Source organism: Saccostrea cucullata, unplaced genomic scaffold (genome assembly GCF_032062105.1).
Source record: "Saccostrea cucullata isolate Sc308-1 unplaced genomic scaffold, CSIRO_AGI_Scuc_v1 ctg11887, whole genome shotgun sequence".
Taxonomy (NCBI): domain Eukaryota; kingdom Metazoa; phylum Mollusca; class Bivalvia; order Ostreida; family Ostreidae; genus Saccostrea; species Saccostrea cuccullata.
Genome location: NW_026922616.1, coordinates 1 through 20287, shown reverse-complemented (window position 1 = coordinate 20287; position 20287 = coordinate 1). Strand labels below are relative to the sequence as shown.

General features: G+C 31.7%; 1 long non-coding RNA gene across 2 annotated transcripts; it reads right to left on the bottom strand.

The window, feature by feature from the left end:
• Positions 1 to 3358: 3358 nt before the first annotated feature.
• Positions 3359 to 5365, bottom strand: LOC134262086 (uncharacterized). 2 transcript variants are annotated; one of them, XR_009990938.1, is made up of 4 exons: positions 5161 to 5365; positions 4721 to 4799; positions 4182 to 4276; positions 3359 to 3612 (listed from the first exon to the last, which is right to left on the bottom strand). It is a non-coding gene; the product is annotated as an uncharacterized LOC134262086 (long non-coding RNA). The 2 variants fall into 2 exon arrangements; XR_009990937.1 differs by having other exon boundaries at positions 3362 to 3619.
• Positions 5366 to 20287: the final 14922 nt, after the last annotated feature.

The window sequence follows — 20287 nt, the reverse complement described above, 5'->3', positions numbered from 1 at the left end:
AAAATATTCTTTACAAAAAAATTTTTTAAAATCATAAAGATGCATTTTTTTTTCAAAGATATCATCTGGACATAGTTTAAGATTATTTGAAAAAACAAAAAATTGAATAATAATTTATGTTAAAATTTAAAAAAAAATCAATTTCACACCTCGCAGCCTCTCCAGAGCGAGAACAATGGGACAAAAATTTTCAGAAATGTCAGCACTTGTCTAAGTTTTTCAGCAGGGACAGTAAAGGGGTCAGAATTGTCTAAGTTTTTCAGCACCGCTTAATTGTCAGTATTTTTCTAAGTTTATCAGTACCGGCAGAAAAAAGGTCAGAATTGTCTAAGTTTTAAGTAACGACAGATATGCATATACTGAAATGAAAAAGAAACGCAGGGTAACCTTTTTGAGGTGAATTTAATTTCTTTTTTTTTCAGTATTTCTATCTTACTTTTAAAAAATCTTTAAAGAAAATGTAACCAAAATCCCATTTGATTTTCTCTGATAATTTATGAGTTATTGAAACTTATATTCCTTTGCATTGAATTCATCAGAGTCTTTATCTTTCAATCCATGGGTATATTGGGCATAGGCAACTACGCCGAAAAATAAGTCAAGTGTTGTGCGCATGCGCCAGTGAGAGGAACACAGCATAAAGTTTACCGACTCCAAAGTCAAAATTGCGCAATTGGTTTCTTTCAGTTTTGGGTTGAATAAAATGATTATGATAGTCCTTTGTAAAAAACGCGGTTTTTGTGGCACTGCATGAAAAATCGGGTTTATTTTTACCTTAAATGCAATTTAAATGCTGCGATTATTAAATGTTTAAATGCACAGTATAACATATTGTGGGATCGTAAACGTTAGAAAATAATAAGCATTTAATACGAGTTTAATGGAAAATTAAAAGAACAAATTAAATAAAGTTTTGAAAATTGTAAACTTACTAATACGCTCGGATTTAAGTCTCCCGTAAACAAATATTATACCTTGAGTATACAAAACGTATAATTATTATTAAACATGCCCATAAAATAAACGTTTTATGGTTATATTAAATTTGATCGTTTAATAAAATTTAACGTAGAACTTTACCTCATTATTTTTGTTTAATTCACACTTTACTTTATAATACTTCCAAAAATTAAGTTATATACGGAGAATTGTAAACTTACTAATACGTTCAAATTTTTATCTTTCATAAACTAATATTAAATCGCTTGTATATGTGATGAAATATATAGATTAAACCTTCCCATATCATTAAGATTTATGGTTGTATTAGATGAAATTTAATATAATTATATCATTGCATATTAATTTTTTTTATTTAATACTTATTCCATCATTATTTCGTATGGATTATAATTTTGTTTTTCGCAAGTATTTTACAATATACAAATCCACTTCTCGTTCAATTTTATTTTATGTTATTTGTGTACAAACAATGAGTTCTAACAAAGTATAAGATATTTCATAATTAATGCCTAAATGTCAGCATTTAAAAATTAACAAGATCAAGAATGTAGCTCAATTATAATGGAGTAAATTTTTGCATAATAGTAGTAGGTGCTAAATAATACTTAAGTAAGTGAAATAATTTTGTATTTTACAAAACACATAATATGGAATTAAAATTTTATTAATTTAAGATACCCTGACAACAATGGGTCATCATGTCCAAACAAATCAATAACAAAATAATTATAAAAATAGAATTGTATGTAAAATTTAAATCTGCAATAAATCAGAACACAACAGGTAAAAAAATGCAGTCATTCTTGACTCCAAAAGACTGCAAAACCTGTGACTGAAACTATCCCTATTGAAACTGCTGCATGGGTTGTAAATGGTTTTTCCATTTCCCACAAAAAATCATATCATACTTTGCACAGAAGAATAAAAGTTGGCAATAAAAAATGCCCATTCTTTTTATATGTACATCTATTAAGACACACTAAGCCACTGACAGAGAAGCCTCACTCGCCAACAAGCAAGAGCAAAAGGATCGGTCAGAGACACCACCTTTCTCTTACTTGGGTATCAAGATCTGCAACTTACTGCCAGCAAAGCTCTTTCAGACTACCCTTATATTGTTTCCCAAGTATTTCCACAATAGATGTCCATGCACTAATTATCAAATTGTAAAAACATGGCAATAAATCAGAGATTAAAAGTGTATGTACATGTGTGCGACACAATAAGCCAGTCGATCTGGTATCAATAAAAATATGACAGCTTTTAAATCTTTAACTGAGTACAGTAAATAAAAAATCTTTTATATCATTTGGTTATGTCAATTCAAATTAAAGAAAAGCATCATAATTACACAAAATAGTAACAGCTGATAATTTGTCTCTAATACCCCATATTCGTTCCAACTGCTAGGTTTATTGCTTGATGATTATAACTTTAACATATCCTCATTTTACACTGGAATGCAAGACATTTTGATAGTGATATTTTTTTCAGTCATTAATCTTCTACACTTTGCCTCAAAATTTCAAGAATGAGCCGACGTCTCCATATGAGTGAAAAATTCTCGAGAGGGACGTTAAACAATATACAATCAATCAATCAATCAATCAATCATGAATGAGCTCGGAAACATGTACATATAAAATTTCCAGTATAAACATATGTACAAGTATATTTAACAATTTTTTTAGCCTTAATTACAATTTAATCTTAATGCAAAAAATTCATGTCATAAACTCTTTTACTTCATATGGAAGAAAACAAATTAATATTTTACTCTTTCAATTCTCATTACTCTTGCAATACAATATTTTTTAAAATCACGATTCACCCTTTTTTACTCAGAAATGTCTCTACCTCATCTGCTTAATCTACTTTTTACATCTATGACACACTAAGCCACTGACAGAGAAGCCTCACTCGCCCACAAGCAAGAACAAAAGGATCGGTCAGAGACACCACCTTTCTCTTACTTGGGTATCAAGATCTGCCACTTACTGCCAGCAAAGCTCTTTAAGACTACCCTTGATTGTCTTTTTTTTTCCACAATAAATGTCCATGCACTTATTATTTAAGTCAAACTTGTACATATATGTATTTCATAAATAAAGATTATAATGTATGTGATTGCATACTACACGATAAACCAATCAATGTTTAAACAATAAAAAATATAACAGTTTTAATCTGTAATGAAGTATCAGAAAAAAACTTTAACTGTCAAAAATACAACACTAGGTATATTTTTCTTATCTAACATTGAATGTGTCAATTAAAGTTAAGTAAAAAAACATCACATTTGTGCAAAACAGTAATAACTTAGATATTTGATCTCTAATAGCCCATTTCTGTTCAATCTCTACATCATTAGGTTTGACTCTTTTAGATTCTTTATTTGTCCTAGTTCTTCTTATGCTCTGCCTTTCAGAGTGTTTTGATTTGAGAGTGGCACTTTTGGTGTCCTGTTCTTTAAGGATTTTTTCACATTCATCAGAACGCCACTTCAGCTTTCTAATTTCATAGATAGTATCATCTTTCGAATCATTTTTTGTACTATGAAGATGTAATCAATATTTAAAACTGCTTCTTCTTGCTTTTTCTTCTCTTCATTCCAAGAAATTTTCAGCTCTGGAGAAGCACACGTAGCTCCTAATTTCTACAACAAATATACAAATAAATACCCATTTGCCTATATATACATATTTTATGTGTGCTTCCGGATTTATGCATATATTATCTAGTACACAAATTCTAGGTTGATTGTAAACATATCAATTGACCTAGAGGAAACATAGCTCAATTTTGATTAATTATTGACAACTGAAATATTTTTGAACCTATCTAGATTTTAAAAGAAAGTGTATATGGCGGTCTATTTAATATTACATGTATGGGGTGATGTGTTTACATTTGTGTGTGATTACATTGATTGCAATGTAGTTCTAAAAAGAAAAAATTGTACGACACAGAAAAGGGTTTGTGAGTTTTGTTCCATATAATATTTCTTTAGTCTAGGTGGTTCTCTTAACATCAGAACTTTGAATTTACAGAAGACCATAAAAGATACGCCATTTTTTCAAGTCTGGGTAATAAAATATTTATCTATAATTTCAGACCAGCGAGCTACAAATTTTGAAGCTAGTGTTGATGTTCATGTAAATTAGAGACTAATGACTTTTTCCCCATCTTTTTTTGGAGCATTTTACCACTATGTTTACCTGCTTGACCTTGAACATGTTGAGGTGCCCTTTTCTCTGTTCCTCCACAATAATTCTTTCATTTAGCAGCAAGATACTATGGATATGGTAAAAAGCTGTAAGAAACAAAAGATGAAAAATTAATAACAGGTATGGCTCTCCATAGAAAGAATACACAAAAAGGAGAAAAGATATACAAACAGGGTGTACTTATGACTAAAGCAAGTAGATAACATTTTACACAATGATAAAATTCTCTGTGTCATCTAGTTAAGAGAATTACATAAAAAAAAATATAATTATATGTATAGATCAAATTTATAGACTACAAAATATGATACGAAATATACATAATGGTACTGTACTCCGAGCACATGGAAATCAAAGATTTACAAAATTTACGAAAATGCAAATAATAGCATTTACAGCATTTAACATATTAAGAGACATACGTATCTATAGTTTCAGACCAGCAAGCTACAGATTTTGTGGATGTACATGTAAATTGGGGACTAGTAACTTTTTGTCATCTTTTTTGAGCATTTTACCACTGTGTTTACCTGCTTGACCTTGAACATGTTGAGGTGCCCTTTTCTCCGTGTTCCTCCACAGTATTTTATTTCATTTAGCAGAAAGATACTATGGATAAAAAAATAAAAAATCAATAACAGGTATGGCATTTCATAGAAAAAATATACAAACAGATGTATTTATGATTAGAGCAGGTAGATAACATTCATACAATAATAAAATCCTTAAACTTTTGTGATCTAGTTCAGCGATTTATTTCAAAAACATATGATAATATGTATAAGATCAAATTTAGAGACGAAAAAACATGATACGAAACGGATGTACATAATGGCGCACCATACTCGGAACACGTAGAATTTAAGAGTTTATGAAAATGCAAAGGTTAGCATCTACAGCATTTAACATGCAAGTTATTGGGATAATGAGCAAGTGATTTAACATAAAATAAAATATATTAACAACTTACATTGTAGATAGCAGGGGTTTAAAGTGGACAGGAAATTCAAAGTTCCAGTAAATGGTGGCAATCTCATACACAATAAGTCATACAGCAAATGATTAGTTCGTATCTCAAACTGGGTAGCCAAATATCTGGTCATGTCACTTTAAGAAGGAAGGCTCAGCAAGTTCGATGTCGTCAGATCATTCCCATAGATACTTCAAACTTTTCTGGCACAATTTCTGAAAGAAAAGTTGTATCTTGAAGGTTTTTTTTTCAAATTAGGATTAATTCTGATGAATGTAAAGATTTGAAAAGTTTACAGATGACAGACGAATACCAGACACTGATCAGAAAACTTGCTTGGGTCTTAAAATAGCTCAGGTGAGCTAAAAAAAATTCCATTCATGTGATTTTATTGATCTTATCAGAAAATTTAAGAAATCTTACCTTTGTGTTAATTTTCATACTGGTTTGTCCTTCTTGTGAGTATTCGGATTCCTGTAACTAATGCATGTATAATTGTGCATCATAGAATACGATAGCTATTTTTAATGATTTATGGTTAAGTATTTAATGTAAAATATTTATGCATAGCTCTGTGCAATTCATAGTATGTTTAGATTACCTATCAGAATCCATTGCTATTGTATTTTTAGGATAAGGAAATTAAGAATGTAAACCTCGTCTTGTTTACTTGGTAAATAGTACATGTAGTTCAAGTTGTTGCAATATTTTTTTTATAGTCTTATGCTAAAATATACAAGTTACTAAAAAACAATGCTAGGTTATATGTGTTATATGAAAATTTAAGCTGCATGGTTCTCACCATTTTCACAAGCTGACTATAAACGCCGGCGCTGTGGGAAATCGTCTCAGGCACAGTCCACTGCAACTATTAAATAATCAGAATAAGTGCTGAATATGATCTTGAACATGCATTAAAAAGTAAATATATTTTTTTTTTTACAGAGATTGAGTCATTGACGCATTGTGTGTTTCTCGCTTCTCCACTGCACTAAAATTTTAGGTGACAATGGGAAAGAAAAAAAGAAAAGACCTGAGAGTATCTTGTAAAGTGACACTTTATATGCAGTCCGAACAGGGAAGAAAAGTCACGGTGCATTTGACCATGTTCAATGATCATGTTGACAGTTTGATTGTTGATAGTATTTTCATCAGGTAATTATTTAACTATTCATTTTACTGAAAGTTATGAATGATCTACTGACTACGGATTTGAAAACGACGAATGAATAGTACGAGGATGTCAGGATGTGACTAATATCCCAACACTGCCAAAAAAGAAATGCAGTCATTAAAGAAATTATTTAAAATAAAATACTTATTTTTTTAGGCCTAAATATTTGTAACATTGGAACATGCATTCAACTGTTCAAGTTACTTTCTGTAACTGAAGTTTGATTTTTATTAATATCTCATTTTCTAATTAATTAAAAAAGAGATACAGATTGTGCTGCTGCATGACAAGAATATTCTTTATCAAGCATTTGCATTTAACTAATTCAATCTGTAAATTTTACAATAGTTCCATATTGATTCTTCATTGATTATATTGGAAATTTATTCATTTCATTGAGTGTTCTCCATCCTTAAATTTTATTGCAAAAATGAACACATATGATTTCAGATGATGAGTCATTAATTGGAATATAGATAAGAACCAAAAAAAGTACTTCAGTGTTTCCTTAAAATATCTGTGCCATCAATCAAAGTAGAGGTCATCCTATATCAGCTGAAGAAAAGAAAGTTGGATGGATCAAGCTAAGGTGTTGAACTAGATCAATCTGATTAAAATAAGATGTTAGATCCGCTCGCATACTCGCTACATCAACATCTAACAACATCCCATACAGGGTCACGTCAGAGGTCAAATTCGGAACAACTCTAGACTTGTTCGCTTCAACAATATACAATAATTTTGCAGGCGACAATTTGATTGGTTGATAGAGTTTGACCTCTGACGTGACCCTCTATGGGATGTTGTTAGATGTTAGTGTAGCGAGTATGCGAGCGGATCTAACATCTAATTTTAATTAGATTGCAACCAGACATGACAAAATCAATGGAGATTTGGAGAAGACTTCTGACTTGTTATACACAATGCATATTTTTATCTGTCTATAGATTATAGAAGAAAATTTAATGTTTTTACAACATCCTATCTAGTATATATGTGCTGTTTTCCACATATTTAGAAAAAATGAGTCTGTGATGATTGCAATGCATGCTTTGTTTGTCCATCTTTGAACTTGTTTTCAGTAAAATGAATGTATACATCATAGGTATTGATTGAAGGTTGCTTTTGTCTATATATACTTAACAAGTTTTTAAAAAGGGTTTGTAAAATTGCAAGGAAATTAATATACGAAATTTTGTTCTCATATAAGTATTTTTGAAAACTGATGAGTTTTGTACATAAAGTTGCAGTGTACATGTATAATTATATCTACTGTAACAGTTTAAAACATGAAACTTGGAAGTTGTAAGGTTTTTCATTAGTGGGAATGATAAGACCAGTTTAGTACTCTACTAAAATTAAAATCTTTCATAAATACATGTACGTAGTTCTATTTTAAAATTGTTTACATTTATAATCTTTTAATTTTCTTCTGTATTTTGATTTTAAAAAGTAGAAAATTTTGTTTTATTTAAATTATTATTTCTTGGATATCCAGGAGATATATCTGTCACTGTAGCATTCTTTCTTTTTCCCTGTTCTGTTCTTGACAAATATTTATGACAGTGTTATGTCATTTTGCAGAATTAGCCTTTTCTCTGAAAACAGTAGTACACTGTAAATTCATTAAAGTATGAACTGATGTCACTTAGAATTCATCTTTATGTTGTTCTTTCAGACATTTCAATTTAGATTCTCAGATTACCTAATCCAATGATTGATCTAATGTCCATGAAGTGTAGAAATAGGTTAGGCCATCTTTAAAAAAATGTTTGGTTGCCGGCCTCTCCCGACCGACTGACTAAAATGGCCAGGCTCAAAACTTTTTTGTTTAATGCAGGACCGTAGTTTTTTTCTTTTCATTCCTCTTATCTCCTTAAAAAAATATGTTGTTGAAGATTTTCTCACCTACCGACCCAATAATTTTACTCTGAGTCAAGAGAGGGCAAACAAACATTACATTAAAGATAGCATTTCTACTTTTCAAAGGAAAGAAATCATTTAATTATAAAAACAGCAGCTTTGTGGACGCAATGCTTACAACATTTCACTCAAAAAATGGCAGACATGTATAATGACAAAGTCACCAGCCATAACTGAATACAGAAATTTTGCTACAAAGATGTCTAGAAGTTAATACATGTTGGAATGACTAAATCAGCATGAGGTCAAATTCATAGGCTTTTAATTGGTTTAGTTGCAACATGTTCTGAAGTATGTTTATATACATATACAAGTGTATTTCTAAAGGTGTTGCAGTATAATTCATGGACAATTTCATCAGAATATTCAGATGTAAAGATTGCCATAAATACTAGAGTTCTTCCATGGAATAAATTTTTAGACCATCATGTAGCAAAGAAGGAGTGTTATTTTAAATATTTTTGGCCAATTTATGCATTATCAAAAATAACATTTAGTCTGAAGAGTACACCATGACAACGTGATATCAATATTGTCTTTGAAAGTGTAGAAAAACCCTGATTTTTATGTTTCGAACCCATAATATAGCCCCTGTTTCCATGGAAATAATATTGGGGACATACATATTTTTTTAGTTCAATTTAATGAAATTGATCGAATTAATAACTTCATGGATTTTGATGAAATCGGTAGATATGTAAAATGCTGATTTATATATTTTTGTTGCCATGGCAACGGTTTCACTTTATCAAGGAAAATTGAAAAATCTGTTTTACCCATATTTTCACATTTTTGATAACGGAAAATTAAAATTTTAAATAATATAAGCATGAATTATACTAATTCAGGTCATTTTAATTATATAAGTTCGATAATTTATAAAGTAAATCAATTTTTTCAATGAGAATAATATTCAGGGTGAAATATGAAATACGTTAAATTTGGCGTCTTTTATTCAAAAAATGGGACAGGCAATATCTTTGAAAATCATATTAAATGATGGTGCTAATCTCCCTGAATAAATTGATATATAGCATGTTTGCAGATTTAAAAAAATATGAATTGGAGGGAGACGTAAACCTTACCTTAAAACGCCTAAATCTTTCTTATTTTAAATGCCTAAGCTCCGAAACAGAAAAATACAAGTTTTGAAATTCAAGTTCTATCAAAAAAGTTTGCATACGCTTTTTTGACTACAGAGATTTTCGAGATATAAGACATCAAACATTGCAGAAGGAGGGGGGGGGATTTTTTTCAAATGTCACAATAACGTTGCGAAAATTATTCTAAGCATAGAAATATGCTTGAACTAGTTAGAGCATATATTGTAAGTTTCATATCAACAAGAGCAGAACTTCCGGTATTATGGTCTTTGAAAATTGTCTATGGGAGTTTAATGTTAATTTGAAATGACGCATTTTACGTTTTCTCTTAAATTAATGAATATTTCCTTGTGAAAATTTAAGTTTACAATAACGTTGATACTGTTCCTACCTGAAAATACTCTGAAAATGAAAATCGGGAAAATAAGGGAATTTTAGGGGCCATCATTGAAAACAAACTTTTGTCTGTAACTTTTTTATTTTTCAATAAATTTTCAAACAGTTTTCAGATTTGAGTTAAGCACTAAAAGGGCAATTTAAAAAATTTGGTCCGTGGGGTCACTTGTTGACCCCTTTAGGAGTTTAAGAGGCCTGAAATAATGTATTTTTAAGTAATTTTAAAATCATTTTTAAAAAAATGTGTAAGAGTTATCTCCCTTTGTTTACCTGTTTGAAAGGGAATAAGCTCTATATGTTTCCATTTTGGTATGCATATGAAGAGTGCTTCCGGTTTTATGAGTCACTTAAAATTGCCTATGGGGATTTCTATGTTAAATCAGAAATCACACTTGTTCTTTTATCTCATTATGGAAGCAAGCAATTCATTTAATATTTCACATGGTAAATGATTGTAGCATTGTCTTTAGATGATAACGTTATGAAAACAAAGATCTCTCAAATAAAAGGGATTTTAGGGGTCAGTACAGAAAATACAGTTTTCCCTGTAACTTTTTTATTTGCTCAGATATCTTCAAACTTATTTCTGTTTTGAGTTAAGAATAAGAAGGGCATTTGAAAAAATTATGGGCCCTGGGGTCATTTTTTGATCCCTTATAGGGCTTTTAGAGACCTAGATTATCGTATTTTTAAGTAATTTCAAAAAATAATTGTGCAAGAGTTATCTCCCTTCGTCCAACTGCTTGGAACCTAATATGCTCTGTATGTTTAAATTTTGGTAAGCATATGAAGAGTACTTCCGATTATATGAGTTCTTTGAGTTGCCTATGGAGATTTCTATGTTAAATTTAAAATCACTCTTGTTCCATTATCTCAATGGGGAAGCAATCAATTCTTATGATATTTTACATGAATAATATAACTCTAGCATTGTCATCAGGTGGTTAGGTTATGGAAATAAAAAAAAAAACAAAAATATAAGGGATATAAGGCGTCAGAACAGAACATAATTTTTTCTCTTTAACTTTTTTATTTACCCATCAATCTTCAAAGTGATTTCGGTTTTGAGTTAAGCATAAAAAGGACAATTCAAAAATTACGGGCCGCAGGGTCATTTTTGACCTCTTATAGAAGTTTTAGTTGTTTGAAAAACAGTGCTTTTCACAACTTAAAAAAAATCGTAAAAGAGTTATGTTTCTTTGTGTAGCCGTTGAAGGAGATGGAGATTCCTTATGTTTCCAAATAAATATTGATTTTAAAAGAACTATTAAGATATTTTACCATATGAGTTTGTTCTGTGTAACATTGATTTTTCTTTAAGATTCTTGATTTTAATGGATCGAAAAGCCCTCCGTTTTTTTTTTGAACGACAAAAAAAGGTCTAGTTAGGGTCTTCCGTCTTCAGCGGAAGACCCTTCTATTATTCTTATGTTTCTTTTTCAATTTTCTTATTATTAAGGTCTTCCGTCTCCAACGGAAGACCTTCTTGTTATTCATATTGTTTTTACTCTGTTTCTTATTATTATTATTAAGGTCTTCCGACTTCCTTCGGAAGACCTTATTGTTTTCCTTCTGTTTTTTATTATTATTATTATTATTATTCTATTTTCATAGTACAGCCGATATCTCAGCTATGCGTGGACAGATTTCAAAGATTTTCTCAGGGAAGATGGATTATGAGTATATCTCCAGACGTGTTTTTCATTTTTTCGAAATTCACTTCCGTTCGCGATTTTGGGGGATTTTTGTATTTTTTAAAAGGCATTTTGTCCAGCAGTTTTCTCGAGAACGGCTAAAGATATGAAAGTGAAACTCACTGAGGTGATAGAACGTCGAACTCCTTTATGGGCAACGACCTTTATTTTTCGTCGTCGGCACTTCCGGTCGCACACGGAAGTGAATTCAAAAAGTCATATTTCTCAACTTTTTTGTTTTTCAATATTTTTTTTTAGTATTTACAGGGATTATAGTGTGTTGTATGAGAATTATAAATATGTATTTAGTATCTTGATGCGTGCATCTATTGAATAGATATGATCAAACCAAACTTTGTCCCATTGTCGGGGGTTCGAATCCTGCTGTGGGCGTTGAAATTTTTTTTTCTTTGTTTCTTTTTTTTTTTCAGTTGCAAATAACTTTTCTCTCTTTTTTAACATGTACGGAAGATTTTGCCGATTTTTAAAAGCTATTTTTGAGATATTTTGAGGAATACCTGTAATAATTATGAGATATGTTAAGAGGCTGCTGTAAATGAACGAAAACGAAAAAATACATTCTGAAATTTTATGGAATGACGCAGCATAGAATTCGAACGAAAATCGGTCGGAAGACCTGCTTGTTGCACCAGCAACAAGAACGCATCTAGTTATTATTATTATTATTATTATTATTCTTACCGATTTTGTGCACGCGATTTCTCGTTAACTACTGGGCCGATTCTCATGAAACTTTCACATCTGATAGGTACTGATCTGAACCTTATTGGAAATTTTTTTCGTTGACGTCGTCACTTCCGGTCGTGAGATATGGCCAATTTTCTAATTTTAAAATGCAATTTTGTCTTGATTACTTAGCGAAAACTGCTTAAGATATGAAGTGAAGATTAATTGGAGATGATAGTTCATGATCTAAAGCGTTGCAGAATCGCCTTTTCGTGCGTCGTCAGTACTTCCGGTCGATACCGGAAGCGAATTTAAAAAACGCAATTTTTCAACTTTTCTTTTTTAATATTTTTGTTTTTGATTTGAATAGAGACCCTTTTGCAGAAGCGAAATATGTAATTTGTTTGAAAATCGAATGAGCCAATCTCGAGATATTTGCATTTGAAAACGCGAAGCGGCGATCCCAATGGCTAAATGGTTAGCGCGTTGGATTGTCACGCGGACGACCCGGGTTCGATCCTCCAAATGACCAAAAAATTTTATCATTTTTTCTGCTCGAATTTTCGATATTATTTAATTTTAGACCATTTGGAACAATATATTATAAACTTTAAAGCATATCTTGCGTAATTAAGGGTCACGAAGGGCCAGAATGTCAAATCTTTGACGCTTTATATCTCGAAAAGGGGGGATATTTTGATAAGCAATATTGAACAAAAGATGACCAGAATAATGTTCTTAACAATAAGCATACTTTGAATTTTTGTAAAACGGCCCCATTAAGGACTCGTAAGAGTGGCCCCTTAATATTTCAATTAAGCATATCTCCACAACGAGTAGAAATCTCTGAATAAGTGTTGAACAAAAAATCTTTAGAATCACAAAACCTTTCATTTGATATCAAGAAAAAGGGGCTGACCCCTCAAATTAGGGGCTCAGAGGGGCCAAAAGTTTTTTATCTATAACTTCCTAATGATCAATATTCTGTAATACATTACTGAAGCAAAAGTATTTATCTTAACGATTTGCAACAATATATGATACAATTTTGATCATATGTTACGTAATTAGGGGTCACAAGGGGCCAGAATATCAAATTTTTGATGCTTTATATGTCGAAAAGGGAAAATATTTTCATGAGCAATATTGAACAAAAGATTGTCAGAATAATATTCTAAACAATATGCATACTTTGAATTTTTGTAAAACGGCCCCATTAAGGACTTGTAGGAGTTGCCCTTAAATATTTCTATTTAGCATATCTCCACAACGAAAATAAATCTCTGAATAAGTGTTGAACAAAAAATCTTCAAAATCATAAAACCTTTCATTTGATATCAAGAAAATGGGGCTGATCCCTCAAATTAGGGGCTCAGAGGGGCCAAAAGTCTTTTATCTATAACTCTCTAATCATCAATATTTTGTTATACATTACTGAAGCAAAAGTACATGTATTTATCTTAACGATTTGCAACAATATATGATACAATTTTGATCATATGTTACGTAATTAGGGGTCACAAGGGGCCAGAATGTCAAATCTTTGACGCTTTATATCTCGAAAAAAGAGAATATTTTGATAAGTAATATTGAACAAAAGATTATCAGAATAATATTCTAAACAATGTGCATACTTAGAATTTTTGTAAAACGGCCCCATTAAGGACTTGTAGGAGTGGCCCCTAAATATTTCTATTTAGCATATCTCCACAACGAAAATAAATCTCTGAATAAGTGATGAACAAAGAATCTTCAAAATCATAAGACCTTTCATTTGATATCAAGAAAAAGGGGCTGACCCCTCAAATTAGGGGCTCAGAGGGGCCAAAAGTCTTTTATCAATAACTCTCTATTGATCAATATTTTGTTACACATTACTGAAGCAAAATAATTTATCTTAACGATTTGCAACAATATAAGATACAATTTTGATCATATGTTACGAAATTAGGGGTCACAAGGGGCCAGAATGTCAAATCTTTGACGCTTTATATCTCGAAAAGGGAAAATATTTTCATAAGCAATATTGAACAAAAGATGGTCAGAATAATATTCTTAACAATATGCATACTTAGAATTTTTGTAAAACGGCCCCATTAAGGACTTGTAGGAGTGGCCCCTAAATATTTCTATTTAGCATATCTCCACAACGAAAAGAAATCTCTGAATAAGTGTTGAACAAAAAATCTTCAAAATCACAAGACCTTTCATTTGATATCAAGAGAATAGGGCTGACCCCTTACATTTGGGTCTCAGAGGGGCCAAAAGTCTTTTATCTATAACTCTCTAATGATCAATATTTTGTTATCCATTACAGAAGCAAAAGTATTCATCTTAACGATTTGCAACAATATATGATAACATTTTGTTAAGATGTTACGTAATTAGGGGGTCACAAGGGGCCAGAATGTCAAATCCCTTATGCTTTATATCTTGAAAAGGGGGAATATTTTGATAAGCAATATTGAACAAAAGATGGTCAGAATAATGTTCTAAACAATATGCATACTTTGAATTTTTGTAAAACGGCCCCATTAAGGATTGTTGGGGGGTGGCCCCTTAATGTTTCCATTTAGCATATCTCCACAACGAAAATAAATCTCTGAATAAGTGTTGAACAAAAAATCTTCAAAATCACAAGACCTTTCATTTGATATCAAGAAAATGGGGCTGACCCCTCAAATTAGGGTCTCAGAGGGGCCAAAAGTCTTTTATCTATAACTCTCTAATGATCAATATTTTGTTATACATTACTGGGGCAAAAGTATTTATCTTAACGATTTGCAACAATATATGATTATATTTTTATCATATGTTAAGTAATAAGGGGTCGCAAGGGACCAAAATGCTATATTTTTTATATTTTAAGTCTCGAAAAGGGGGAGTATTTTCATCAGCCTTATCAAACAAAAGATGTTCAGAATATCGTGATAAAAATGAGGAACTTTAACTTTAATGAGGGAAAACTCAATGTCATTCTCTTTAAACGAATATCTCAGTCAAAATCACATCTCATCTTATCGAGAAATTCAACGGAAGACCTACTCGTTGCTCGCAACGAGATCTCATCTAGTTATTATTAGGGTCTTCCGTCTTCAGCGGAAGACCCTTCTATTATTCTTATGTTTCTTTTTCACTTTTCTTATTATTATTATTATTCTTTTTTTCTGCACAAATTTTGTGCAGAAGATTTCTCAGAGATGGTTGGCTGGATTTGCCTCAAATTTTCAGGGATGTTGTAGGATAATCTGAAGTTTATGCCAGCTGAGGGATTTTGTGAAAGTCACTTCCGGTCTAGAGTTATCGCCCTTTTATCAAAATTCAGAGGACCTCCTTGTCCGTTCATTTTCTCGAAAACAGTTTGGGCTAGAGCGCTGAAATTTTTATTGATGATAGAGGACATGTCCCCATGTTACTGGGAGTTTGGATAGTTTCCGGAAGTACCTAGTATGGAAGCTCGGTAGGGGTCAAAATTTAGGACGAAAATCATGAGTGATTTTTGGAGACATTTTGCATCATATCTTTTAAAGTATAAACATTTTGTTAGACCATATTGAACATCATTTGTGCAGAACAACAAGATCTTTCAAATGATATCAAGAAAAAAACGCTGACTCATCATATTAGGGACCAAAAGGGGCCAAAAGTCTTTTATCGATAACTCTTTAGCAGTTAACATTTTGTAATACATTACTGAAGCAAAGATGTTTATCTCAGCTATTTACATCTATATATTATGATATTCATGTCGTATGGTCCATAATTAGGGGCCAAAAGGGGCCAGAACGCTAAATCTTTGACGCTTTATATCTTGAAAGTGGGAAATATTTTGATAAGTAATATTGACCAAAAAATGTTCAAAATCATGTTCTAAACAATATGCAACCTTTCATTTTTCGCTAAACGTCCCCGTTTAGGAGTTGAAGGGTTGGCCCCTAAATATTTCTTTTGCGAATAACTCGAAAACGAAAACGAATCTCAGAATAGTTGTTGAACAAAAAGTGTTCAAAATCCTAAAAACTTTAAGATGAAATCAAGAAAAAGGGGCTGGGCACTCAAATTAGGGGCCAAAAGGGGCCAAAAGTCTTCAATCGATAACTTTTTAGCAGTTAATATTTTGTAATACATTACTGAAGCAAAGATGTTTATCTCAGCTATTTACATCTATACATTATGATATTTATGTCGTATGGTACATAAATAGGGGCCAAAAGGGGCCAGAACGCTAAATCTTTGACGCTTTATATCTTGAAAGTGGGAAATATTTTGATAAGTAATATTGACCAAAAAATGTTCAAAATCATGTTCTAAACAATATGCAACCTTTCATTTTTCGCTAAACGTCCCCGTTTAGGAGTTGAAGGGTTGGCCCCTAAATATTTCTTTTGCGAATAACTCGAAAACGAAAACGAATCTCTGAATAGTTGTTGAACAAAAAGTGTTCAAAATCATAAGAGCTTTAAGACGAAATCAAGAAAAAGGGGCTGGGCACTCAAATTAGGGGCCAAAAGGGGCCAAAAGTCTTCAATCGATAACTTTTTAGCAGTTAATATTTTGTAATACATTACTGAAGTTAAGATGTTTATCTTAACCATTTACAACTATATATTATGATTTTTATGTCGTATGGTTCATAATTAGGGGCCACAAGGGGCCATAATGCTAAATCTTTGATGCTTTATATGTCGAAAGAGAGAAATATTTTGATAAGTAATATTGAACAAAAGATGTTCAAAATCATGTTCTAAACAATCTCCAACCTTTCATTTAATTTTTCTTTAAACGTCCCCATTAGGGAGTTGAAGGGTTGGCCCCTAAATATTTCTTTTACAAATAACTCGAATACGAAAAAGCATCTCTGAATAATTGTTGAACAGAAAGTGTTTAAAATCATAAGAGCTTTAAGAGGAAATCAAGAAAAAGGGGCTGAGCACTCAAATTAGGGGCCAAGAGGGGCTAAAAGTCTTTTTTCGATAACTCTTTAACAGTCAATATTTTGTTATACATTACTGAAGCAAAAATGTTTATCTCAACAATCTACAACTATATATTATGATTTTCTAGTCGTATATTACATAATTTAGGGCTACAAGGGGCCAGAATGCTAAATCTTTAATGCAATATATCTCGAAAGTGAGAAATATTTTGACAAGTAATATTGAGCAAAAGATGTTCAAAATCATGTTTTGAACAATATGCAACCTTTCATTTTTTGCTGAACGTCCCCGTTAGGGAGTTGAAGGGTTGGCCCCTAAATATTTCTTTTGCGAATAACTCGAAAACAAAAAAGAATCTCTGAATAGTTGTTGAACAAAAAGTCCTCAAAATCCTAAGAGTTTCAAAATGAAATCAAGGAAAAGGGGCTGGGCGATCAAATTAGGGACCAAAAGGGGCTAAAAGTCTTTTTTCGATAACTCTTTAACACTCAATAATTTGTTACACATTACTGAAGCAAAAATGTTTACTTCAACAATCTGTAGATTATGATTTTAATATCATATGGTACATAATTAGGGGCCACAAGGGTGCTAAAACTTTGACACTTTGTATCTCGAAAGTGAGAAATATTTTGATAAGTAATACTGAACAAAAGATGTTCAAAATCATGTTCTGAACAATATGCAACCTTTCATTTTTCTCTAAACGTCCCCATTAGGGAGCTGAAGGGCTGGTTCCATAATACTTTTCCTAATAACTCGAAAACTAAAAAGAATCTCTGAATAGTTGTTGAACAAAAAGTGTTCATAATCCTGAGAGCTTTAAAATGTTATGAAGAAAAAAGGGCTGATCCCTAATATTAGGGGTCCTGAGGGGCCAAAAGTCGATTTTAGAAGTCTATATTGTTCAATGTCTTTTTACAGATAATGGAAAATCATTACTTTAGAATGAAAGTCTCATTCAAAATCTTATCTCATCTCATCAAGAATCGAACGGAAGACCCACTCGTTGTTCACAACGAGATCGTATCTAGTTATTATTATTATTATTTTTTTTTTCTGCACAAATTTTGTGCCGACGATTTCTCAGAGATCTTTCGATCGATTTGTTTCAAATTTTCAGGGTTGGTCCAGAATAATCTGAAGTTAATTCCGGCTGAAGGATTTTTTGAAAATCACTTCCGGTCTAGAGTTATCGCCCTTTTCTTAAAATTCAGACGACCTCCGTGTCTGTGATAGAACTCAATAACGGCTTAAGCTAGAGCGCTGAAATTTTCAGTGATAATAGAGGACATGTTGCCATGTTGCACCTGGGTCAGGATATTTTCCGGAAGTCTCTAGTATGGAAGCTCGGTAGGGGTCAAAATTTAGGACACGAATCATGACCGATTTTTTAAGACATTTTGCATCATATCTTTTAAAATATAATTATTTTGATAAAACATTCTGAACAAAATTTGTGCAGAATGACAATATCTTTAGAATGATATCAAGAAAAAAGTGCTGACTCATCACATTAAGGGCAAAAAGGGGCTTAAAGTGTTTTTTCGATAACTCTTTAACAATCAATATTTTGTTATACATTACTGAAGCAAAAATGTTTATCTCAACAATCTACCACTGTGTATTATGATTTAAATGTAGTATAATACAAGATTAGGGGCCAAAAGGGGCCAGAATGCTAAATCTTTGATGCTTTATATCTCGAAAGTGAGAAATATTTTGACAAGTAATATTGAACAAAAGATGTTCAAAATCATGTTGTAAACAATATGCATCCTTTCATTTTTTGCTAAAAGTCCCCATTAGGGAGTTGAAGGGTTGGCCCCTAAATATTTCTTTTGCAAATAACTCGAAAACGAAAAGGAATCTCTGAATAGTTATTGAACAAAAAGTGTTCAAAATCTTAAGAGCTTCAGAATGAAATCAAGAAAAAGGGGCTGGGCATTCAAATTAGGGGCCAAAAAGGGCTTATAGTCTTTTTTCGATAACTCATTAACAATCAATATTTTGTTATACATTACTGAAGCAAAAATGTCTATCTCAACAATCTACAGCTATATATCATAATTTTTATGACGTATGGTACATAATCAGGGGCCACAAGGGGCCAGAATGCCAAATCTTTGACCTTTTATATCTCGAGAGTGAGAAATTTTTTGATAAGTAATATTGAACAAAAGATGTTCAAAATCATATTCTGAACAATATGCAACCTTTCATTTTTCGCTAAACGTCCCAATTAGGGAGTTGAAGGGTTGGCCCCTAAATATTTATTTTGCAAATAACTCGAAAACAAAAAAGAATCTCTGAATAGTTATTGAGCAAAAAGTGTTCAAACTCCTAAGAGCTTTAAGATGAAATCGAGAAAAAGGGGCTGGACACTCAAATTAGGGGCCAAGAGGGGCTAAAAGTCTTTTTTCGATAACTCTTTAACAGTCAATATTTTGCTATACATTACTGAAGCAAAAATGTTTATCTCAACAATCTACAACTGTATATTATGATTTTTATGTCGTAAATTACATAATTAGGGGCCACAAGGGGCCAGAAGGCCAAATCTTTGACGCTTTATATCTCGAAAGTGACATTTTTTTTGATAAGTAAAATTGAACAAAAAATGTTCAAATCCATGTTTTGAACAATATGCATCCTTTCATTTTTCGCTAAACGTCCCCATTAGGGAGTTGAAGGGTTGGCCCCTAAATATTTCTTTTCCAAATAACTCGAAAACGAAAAAGAATCTCTGAATAGTTGTTGAACAAAAAGTGTTCATAATCCTGAGAGCTTTAAAATGTTATAAAGAAAAAAGGGCTGATCCCTAATATTAGGGGCCGTGAGGGGCCAAAAGTCGATTTTAGAAGTCTTTATTGTTCAATGTCTTTTTACAGAATATGGAAAATCATTACTTTAGAATGAAGATCTCAATCAAAATCTGATCTTATCTCATCAAGAATCGAACGGAAGACCCACTCGTTGCTCGCAACGAGATCGTATCTAGTTATTATTATTATTATTTTTATTATCATTAGGGTTAAATTTACAAAGGATATGGAGATAACGAACAGTATTCCATATCAAAGTCCATAAACAATACAAAACAGGAGCAGAGCAAAGAAACATCTAATTCGTCTAAACTAATTTCTAATTTGTGTGAACAAAAATCTGATTCGTCCGAAAGAATTTCTAATTCGTCAGAACAAATAACTTAAG